Source organism: Dipodomys ordii, unplaced genomic scaffold (genome assembly GCF_000151885.1).
Source record: "Dipodomys ordii isolate 6190 unplaced genomic scaffold, Dord_2.0 Scaffold2, whole genome shotgun sequence".
NCBI classification, from domain to species: Eukaryota; Metazoa; Chordata; class Mammalia; order Rodentia; family Heteromyidae; genus Dipodomys; species Dipodomys ordii.
The window spans coordinates 22,492,898-22,501,376 of record NW_012267218.1 but is presented as its reverse complement, the minus strand read 5'-3'; the positions used below and the strand labels follow the sequence as shown (position 1 = coordinate 22,501,376).

At 46.1% G+C, this 8,479-nt stretch overlaps 1 pseudogene; it reads right to left on the bottom strand.

Annotated features, from left to right (window-relative positions):
• Positions 1-546: 546 nt before the first annotated feature.
• LOC105984548 lies at positions 547-933 on the bottom strand (annotated as a pseudogene).
• Between the last annotated feature and the right edge of the window lie 7,546 nt (positions 934-8,479).

The following is an 8,479-nucleotide window of genomic DNA, read 5'->3' as shown; positions in this document are numbered from 1 at the left end:
CAGCCTCCCCCCTCCCCCCCATCCCAATCCTTCTCCTTCCCCCCTCCCCCCACCCCCTTCCCCCCCACCTATCTCAAATTCTTATGCCTCACAGTGCTAGCCTTTCTCCCATCATTGATATATATATAGCACGCAATCTTACAGCAGGCCCTTCTGCACCTGTTGAACCTCTGCCTGGGGTTCTTTGCCCAGGTGAGCTCCTTCCTGACATTCAGGATTCAGCTCCAAGAATGTCTTCTTCCATGACCTTCCCTGGTCATTAGGTCTGGGGTACCTTCTGTATGTCACAGAGATTCCCTGTCTAATCATCCTACTTTGTTTTCTCAAGTTCACTTGTTACCTGCAACATCCAATCTAAGTTTCCTTTTCCTTAAAAAAAAAAAAAATCTGCTCCTTACTACTACTGACAGGTCCCTTTTTTGTCTTGATAACATCCGTGTTCTTTCTTTCTTTCTTCCTTCCCTCTCTTTCTTCTTTCTCTTTCTTTTCTTTTCTTGCAGTTTCTGTGGTTTATTTAAGCACAGATAAAAGGCGTATGTGAGCCATCTATTCGTTTTCTCCACCGCGCGGCCTGACATTGGGATTGGTGACTCCGACGGCCAGTTGGGCCGCTCTTTCCACGATGGCTTTTCAGTTCATTGTGGGCGATCTCAGCGCAGTAAGACTTGTTGCACATGAGCAGCACTTGACATTGTGGACCAGGAACTTCCGGAATCCACTGGGCAGCATGTGCTTTGCTTTCTTGTTGCTCCCATAACCAATGTTGGGCATCAAGATCTGGCCCTTGACTCTCCTCCGCACCCTGTTGTCAATGCCCCTGGGTTTCCAACAGTTACGCTGAATCTTGACATATCCGTCGGACTGGTGGCAGATGAACTTCTTGATCTTCTTTTTGACGATCTTGGACTTCACCAGAGGTCTGGGCAGGGCCATGATGGCCCGATGCAGGAGGAGAGGGCAGCCACCTGCCTAGGCAGGTCGAGGAAGCTGTGCTCTGTTTCTTAAGTTTGTTGAGTGAATGAAAATGGGTAAATTGATGCAGATGATCACAAATAAGATCTGAAAGGAGACAGCTGGAACACAGACATAAAAATGGACTTCATAGATCTTTTGTGGGGAAGAGAATCCTGTTGGGTTGTGATATAGCTGGTGTAGAGCAATTGCTCAGAACGCATGAAGGTTTGGGTTCAGTTAGCAGTATTGGTCTCTCTCTCTCTGTATATATGTATACATATAATGTACATAGTATATATATATATATATATATATATTCCTGTCAAGGGCTCTACAATATTAAAATGAAAAACTAGCTAATCTGGGAAAGAATTTTAAGGTACATAAAAATATAAGTAAGCTACAGGTCAGTGGCATTTTTCAACTAAGTACAGTTTGAGGAATTGTTTTAACATCAAATGCAGAATGTATATGTATGTAAATCTAGGTATACTATCTTCAAAGAAATACTGATACAAAATTTTCAGAACATGACACAAATTCATTTGGAATCACTGGTTCCTGGCGATCAGTATGCCAAATGAGAAAATCTGTAATCTAGACTATGAATGGAAGAACTACAGTTAGCTATGATGCTTATCAATAACAATGATACTATCACAATAATTTGGCAAAAGAATAATCAGACCTGAGGAGAAGCAGGTGGAAATTAAGATGCATTGAATCTTTGGACAGACCTTTTTTTGTTTGTTTGTTTTGGGTTTTATTATTTTGAACAGGAATAAACAGAAATATACACCTGTTTAGTTACAACATAATTCATATCCATGTTTCCATACATCAATTTATGAACTAAAGTAAGCTGCTTTTCCTTCATGTAAGAAGCATTAATTAGTTACTCAAGAAGACATAGAGGAGAAAGGGTTGTCCCAAGGAGACTGCCTGGCCATCAGTTATACCTAATAAGTCCTTTCTACTTTCAGCTTATGTGCTTGGGTTTAGCTCAGTCAGGTGATTAGGAGTTAGAGAACTCACAGGCAGGTTTAATTGTAGGTTACATTAGGAGCAGGCCTAGGGCCTCAGGGTTATAGTTCTGTGGAGCTGGGCTTGAGTAGTATTTGTGAGGCCCTGGGTTTGATTCCCAGCATCATAAACAAACAAACAACACTAAAAGAGGGCCTTGTGAAGTGGACTCTATTAAAAAGCTTCAGAGAATAAGGCAATACCACTTTATTCTTAAAGATAAATGGCCCCATTCAGGCTGTGGTGGCTCATGCCTATAATCTCAGCTACTCAGAAGGCTGAGATCTAGAAGATAGAGGTCAGAAGTCAATCCAAGGCAAAAAAAAAAAAAAGTTCATAAGACTTCATTTTAACCAACAAAAAGCTGGGCTGGAGGCGTGGCTGAAGTGATAAAAGTACTGACTGTGAGCAAAAAAGCCAAGGCCTGGAGTTCAAGCAGCATCCCCCCTCCCCCCCAAAAAAGAAAAAGTAATTGGCCCAGGTTCTGCCATATATACTTGGAGGACAATTTGTGGTCAGATCTACATAAGCAGTGATTCAATTTTAGGTTTTTAGTCAGATGATTGACCAAATCATTACAGCAAAATTAATCAAGACAATCAATCTTGATGAGAATCTAGATCTGAGGAACTAGAGACAATGAATAGAGTACTTCAGAGCACAGACTTAAGTTTTGAATCCTAGCTCCTTCATCTGAGGCAAATTAACCACTTTGCACCTTAGTTTTCCCATCTGTAAAATAGAGATAATTGTACCTACATCTTGAGATTATTGTGAGCATTAAGTTGTGTGTGAAGAGATTATTACTGATCTTGGACCCACAGAAGTATGGTAGAAGGGTTGGCTGTCATCCTATTTATATGTTAGGGAGATACGGGTTAGAGGACCTAGCATGGGCTTCATTTCATACAATAAAATGTTTTTGATTATCTACAGCGTGTCAAATACATTATTGGATTCAGATGTGAGAAAGACAAGTACCTTCACAGTTTGTGGTCAGTAGGGAGACAGAACTGTAAACACATACAATGTAATACACCTTTAACAATGGAAAGGAACAGGCCAGGGGATGGAAGGAAGGAGTGATGTATTCTGTTTGAGGGAGTTTCTGGGGTGACCAGTGAGCTGTGCTTCTAAGGTGGGTGGTGTTGGCTCAATGAGCCAGAGGCAGGATGGGGAGATCCACGGCACTGAACTACTGTAAAGGCACAGACTCATAAAACAATGAATTTGGTTTTGCTAGACCATAAAGTGTGTAGGGTGGGGCAAAGGGGCGGAGAGGTGGCGAGGTAATTACAGAACATCACAAAAGTACATTTGATTTCATTGACATCAACACTGCAGCATCAAAGTGGAGAAGGCTGGAGATGGGTCAAAAAGAGGTAACTGTGGCCAGATCACGGAGAGCTTGGTATTTATTTAGCTCAGTTGTGTAAAGGCTGAGCCAAGGCAGTGGTGATGGAATGGAGAGGGAACAAGAGGTAATTAGGGGGTACGGCTGTCGGGACTTGGTGACTGCATGGATGTGGGAGGTGAGGGAGAGGGAGGAATCCAAGTTTACTCCCAGGTTCACCAGGCTTGACACATACGCTGGCTGTAGTTTTCTCCAATGACCTTGGGACTGTAGAAAGCGGGCTGGGTATTGGTGGCTCACATCTGTCATCCTAGCTGTTCAGGAGGCTGGGATCTAAGGATTACAGTTCAAAGCCAACCCAGGCCGATAAGCCTGTCAGACTCTTAATTCCAATTAACCAGCAGAAAGCAGGAAGTGGAGGTGTAGCTAAATGCTAGAGTGCCAGTCTTGATTAGGAAAAAGCTAAGGGAAAGTGCTCTGGACCAACTTTAAACCTCTGTACTGGCAAGCGCATGCTCCCCATCTCTGCTTCCCCCCTTCCCCTGCTTCCCACAGGACAGCCCAGGTTTGTGGGCTACAGAGGGAAGTCCCATGAGGATATTTATGTTTACACTGCCTGTGGGATTTTCAGGGGAGACAGAAGCAATTGCTTGATAGAAGTTCTTTGATAGGAATTTATAGGGTTTATCTGAAGGCTCAGGGTTGGGATGGAAGCTGGAGTGTAGGATAAAATATCGATGGCTAATACTTCACAAATGCCTGCTTTGTGCCAGCCTGTGTTGTGTATTTTACAGGAAATTCCAAATCACAGGCCATTATTTGCTTTGCTAATCATTGTACCTCTAGCAACTGGTACATAATGGGCATACAATCACTGTCTTGTTCAACAACTGTGCTTGTTCAGTCCTCACCCGGTCCTATGGGCAGATAGTGTTAGCGTCCTCATTTTACGTGATGATCTAAGAAAGACTGAGGCTGGGCACCGATGGCTCACGCCTGTAATCCTAGCTATTCAGGAGGCTGAGCTCTGAGGATCATGGTTCAAAGACAGCCTGGGCAGAAAAGTCTGCTGTGAGGCTCTTATTTACAATTAACCACAAAAGCCTGGAGGAGCTAATGCTCAAGAGGTAGTCTTGAACACACAAGCTCAGGGATAGTTCCCAGGCCCAGAGTTCAAGCCCCAGAACCAGAAGGGGGGGGGATGAAAGGAAGACTGAATAATCTGAGCAAGGTCACAAACTGTTATGTATTAGGTCTGAGATCTGAATCTTAGACTGTGACTCTAAAGCCCAAAGTACTTAATTACATTACCAGAATCCATGATGTACGTGTGTGATCTAACCCCTTGAGATAACTTCCTATGCTTGCTCAGTTATTGAGATTACTACTGAATATGGATAACATTTATGTAAACTTCATTAAAAATGATTGCTTAGGGCTGGGAATGTGGCTTAGTGGTGCTTGCCTAGCATCCATGAGCCCTCGGTTTGGTTCCTCAGTACAATATAAGCAAAAAAAGCTAGAAGTGGTACTGTGGCTCAAGTGGTAGAGTGCTAGGCTGGAGCAAAAGAAGCTCAGGGGCAGTTCCCAGGCCCTGAGTTCAAGGCCTAGAAATGGCAAAAGGAAAAAAAAAAAAGGATCACTTAGCTAAGCACCAAGTGGCTCATACTTGTAATCTTAGCTATCCAGGGGCCTAAGATCTGAGGATCATTATTCAAAGCCAACCCAAGCAGGAATGTCCGTAAGACTCTTATCTCCAATAAGCTACTAAAATGCCAGAAGTAGAGCTGTGGCTCAAGTGGAAGAATGCTAGACTTGCATAAAAAAAAGCTCAGGGATAGCACCTAGGCCCTGAGTTCAAGCCCCAGAACCTTCATACTTCACACAAAATAATAATAAAAAAGTCCCTTAATAAAACATTATATTTCACAAAGAAGTGAACTTAAAAAATTTTTTTTTGGTTTTTTTTTGGTGGTACTGGGGCTTGAACTCAGAGCCTCATGCTTGGGTATCCAAACACTTGAACCATGACCAAGTTTTTCTTTAAAACATTTTTTTCATAAAGCATTAATAAGCTAGTTGTTTTATAAGTAGTTGTACAAAGGAGTTTCAATTAATATCTTTTTTATTTTTTTTTCTGGTTGTGGGGCTTGAACTCTGGGCCTGGAAACTGTCCCTGAACTCTTCAGCTCAAGGCAAGCACTCTACCACTTGAGCCACTTGAGCCACAGAACCACTTCTGGTTTTCGGGTGGTTAATTGGAGATAAGAGTCTCATGGACTTTTCCTGCCAGGGCTGGCTTTGAACTGTGATCCTCAGATCTCAGCCTCCTGAATAGCTAGGATTACAGGTATGAGCCACCAGTGCACAGTTCAATTAATATCTTAATGAGAAAAAAACCTAAAACAAAACAAAAACAAATCATGTTTTCTATCCAAAGACACTAAAAAACTAGCTTTCCCTATTCATCCTTTCTAACTGTAACTTTACTTGTAACCATGGAATAAGGGCCTGTTTAAAGACTTAAAAAAGAATCATTTAAATCTTTTAAAAACAGATTAAATAGCTGGGCCCTGGTGGTTCGTGCCCATAATCCTAGCTACTCAGAAGGCTGAGGTCTCAAAGTAGAGTTCAAAGCCAACCTGGGCAGAAAAGTCTATGAGACTCATCTCAAATTAATCAGCAAAAGCCTGAGGTGAAGGTGTGGCTCAAGTGGCAGACACTGGCTTAGAATGGAAAAAGCCAACCAGGAGCTAGGAGCTCTGAGTTCAAGCCCTAGTGCCAGTAGTAATGAACCATAAACCCCCAAACAAAAACAAAACAAAAACCCCAAACAACAAAAACAAACCCTCAAGAATAATCAAGCTAGCAAAAAAGTACTCATTTCCTACTTTCCTTATTACAAGCAACCAAATACTCACATAAACATATTGACAAAGCAAACACTATAGGTTCAGAACAGGTGCAGAAAAAATGCCATAGGGCTGGGAAGGTGTCTCAGTGGTACAGTGCTTGCCTTGCATGCACGAGGCCCTGGGTTTGATTCCTCAGCACCACATAAGCAGAAAAAGCTGGAAGTGGTGCTGTGCCTCAAGTGGCAGACAGCTAGCCTTGAGCTGAAGAGCTGAGGGAAGTGCCCAGGCCCAGAGTTCAGGCCCCAGGACTGAGGACAACAACAACGAAAGATATTTACATTGATAGTAACTCTAAAAAAGGATTGCAATCTTGAAACAGCATTCCGATTGGCTTCCAATAGAAGGACTCAGCTATCTGCCTTAATTTAAGAGTATGTTTGTAATGGTTAAGAAAAATCTGAGATTGCTATGGTTCAGAGTATCCAACCCTATAGGAAGAAGATTGCAACTCTACTCAATCAGATTTGAAATAAACTAAGAGTAACTGTACAGACAAAGACAAAGAAGTGAGAAGTAGCCTCAACAGTTGTTTTACTGTGTCTGACCACTTGGGAGCTGTGATTAGTGCTTGAAGTTTTAGAAACGGTAAACAGTGCAGTGTTATGTTTAGTCATGTTATTTGGCTAATGCACATTTTAGTATAAATGAAATAATTTTAAACTAGATTTCAACGTTATCTTTAAAAGGGAAAATTCCTTAAAGTTTTTTTTAAACCAAGGACCAAGGCGGGTTTGGTGGTGTGTGCTTGTAATCCCAGCTATTGTTGAAGGCATCCGTGGGAGAATCGTAAAGAAATAATTGGTTGCATGGCTCAAGCGGGGGAGTGCCTGCAGGCCCCGAGTTCAAATCCCAGAACTGCCCCCAAAGCAAAACAACAAAACAACCAACAAGAAACATTAAAAGATAAGCTAGAGAGTGAACCTCTGACATCCTAGAGGGGGATGGAGAGTTCCCCCCAGCCTTGATTACATGTCAAGGCCTTGTCTGAAAACATCCACAAACAAACAAAAGCCCAACTAAAAGGCAAGGGAGCAAACAGAAGATCGCGTCAGCAGTGGTCGCACTCCTACCCATCCACTTCTCCCGGGAGACCTAGGTCAAACTCCCTCTCTCAAGCGGTCTAAACACCGCGTACACCTTTTTCCTTTCAAAAACACCGTCCCAGCCCCTGGCTGGTGAGCCCTGCCCGGGTTCTCAGGGTCTGGATAATCAGTCTGGGCTGCAGAAAGATCGGGACCTGCCCAAGGTCGTCCGGCCGGGGACACTCGTGAAGACAGACCCGGGCTTCTCCTCTCCCTGCACGGGCCCCGGAGCTCCGCGGCAAAGGCGGGAGGCCGGGGGAGGTTCTCCGAGGCCTCCCGGAGGGACTCGGGCTGAGCCCTCCGACTCCCCCCCTTCATTTCCCGCATCCGCGCCACGCCCCCGCCGGCCTGCGCCAGGCCCAGGCTTCTCCCGGCCCTTCCCGGCTTCCGGCCCTTTGCTCCAGGTTGGGTCGCCGGGGCCGGCAGTGCCAGGAGCCCGCGCGCCCTCTGTTTACTGTTTGGTTTCCACGGTGACACGTAGGCGCCGCCAGCGCCGTCCGTCAGCGGCCCCGCAGCGCTGCCCGCACCCGGCGCCGTGACGTCTGCCCACCGCTTCCGTTCTGCCCATATTTGGCTCAGCTGCCGCGCCGGGCGTCGAGAGGGGAGGGGTGGGGGGGGTAATGAGAGCCAGACCGCCGCGCCCCCTCTGACCACGCCCCCGCAGGCCACGCCCCCGCCGGGCGGGCGGGGTCCCAGCTCCCACTGTGGCAGCCCAGGGGGCTGAAGGCTGGGGCTGGGGGCTGGCGGGGGCGCCCTGCGTCCCGGGTCTCCGTTCGGGGACTGCAGGCCTGATTTGGGGGGCTGTCTCGTCTGTGCAGGGTGGGTGATCTAGCATCACGATTTTCTCTCTGGGTGCCCGGAAATCCTGGGAACAAACGAGCCGTTCCTGGCCTATTTTATAGGCTTGAATTAAAAAAAGAGCGGGCCCTTGGCGCAGGGGAAAGCTTTGAGCCCCGAGGTCGTGGGGTCGGCGCTGGGGGGTGGGGGACAAGTGACCTTAGGCCAGGCCTGGTCACATGACCTGCGGGGATGGGGCCCCGCCACCTCCTTGCCCCGGGCGGGTCCCCCCGCACACTCCCACCCCGGGGGCCTCGGAGGCGGCGGGACGCGGGAGGGGCGCTGGGGGGACCCCTCTCCCCGCTGGGGCTCGG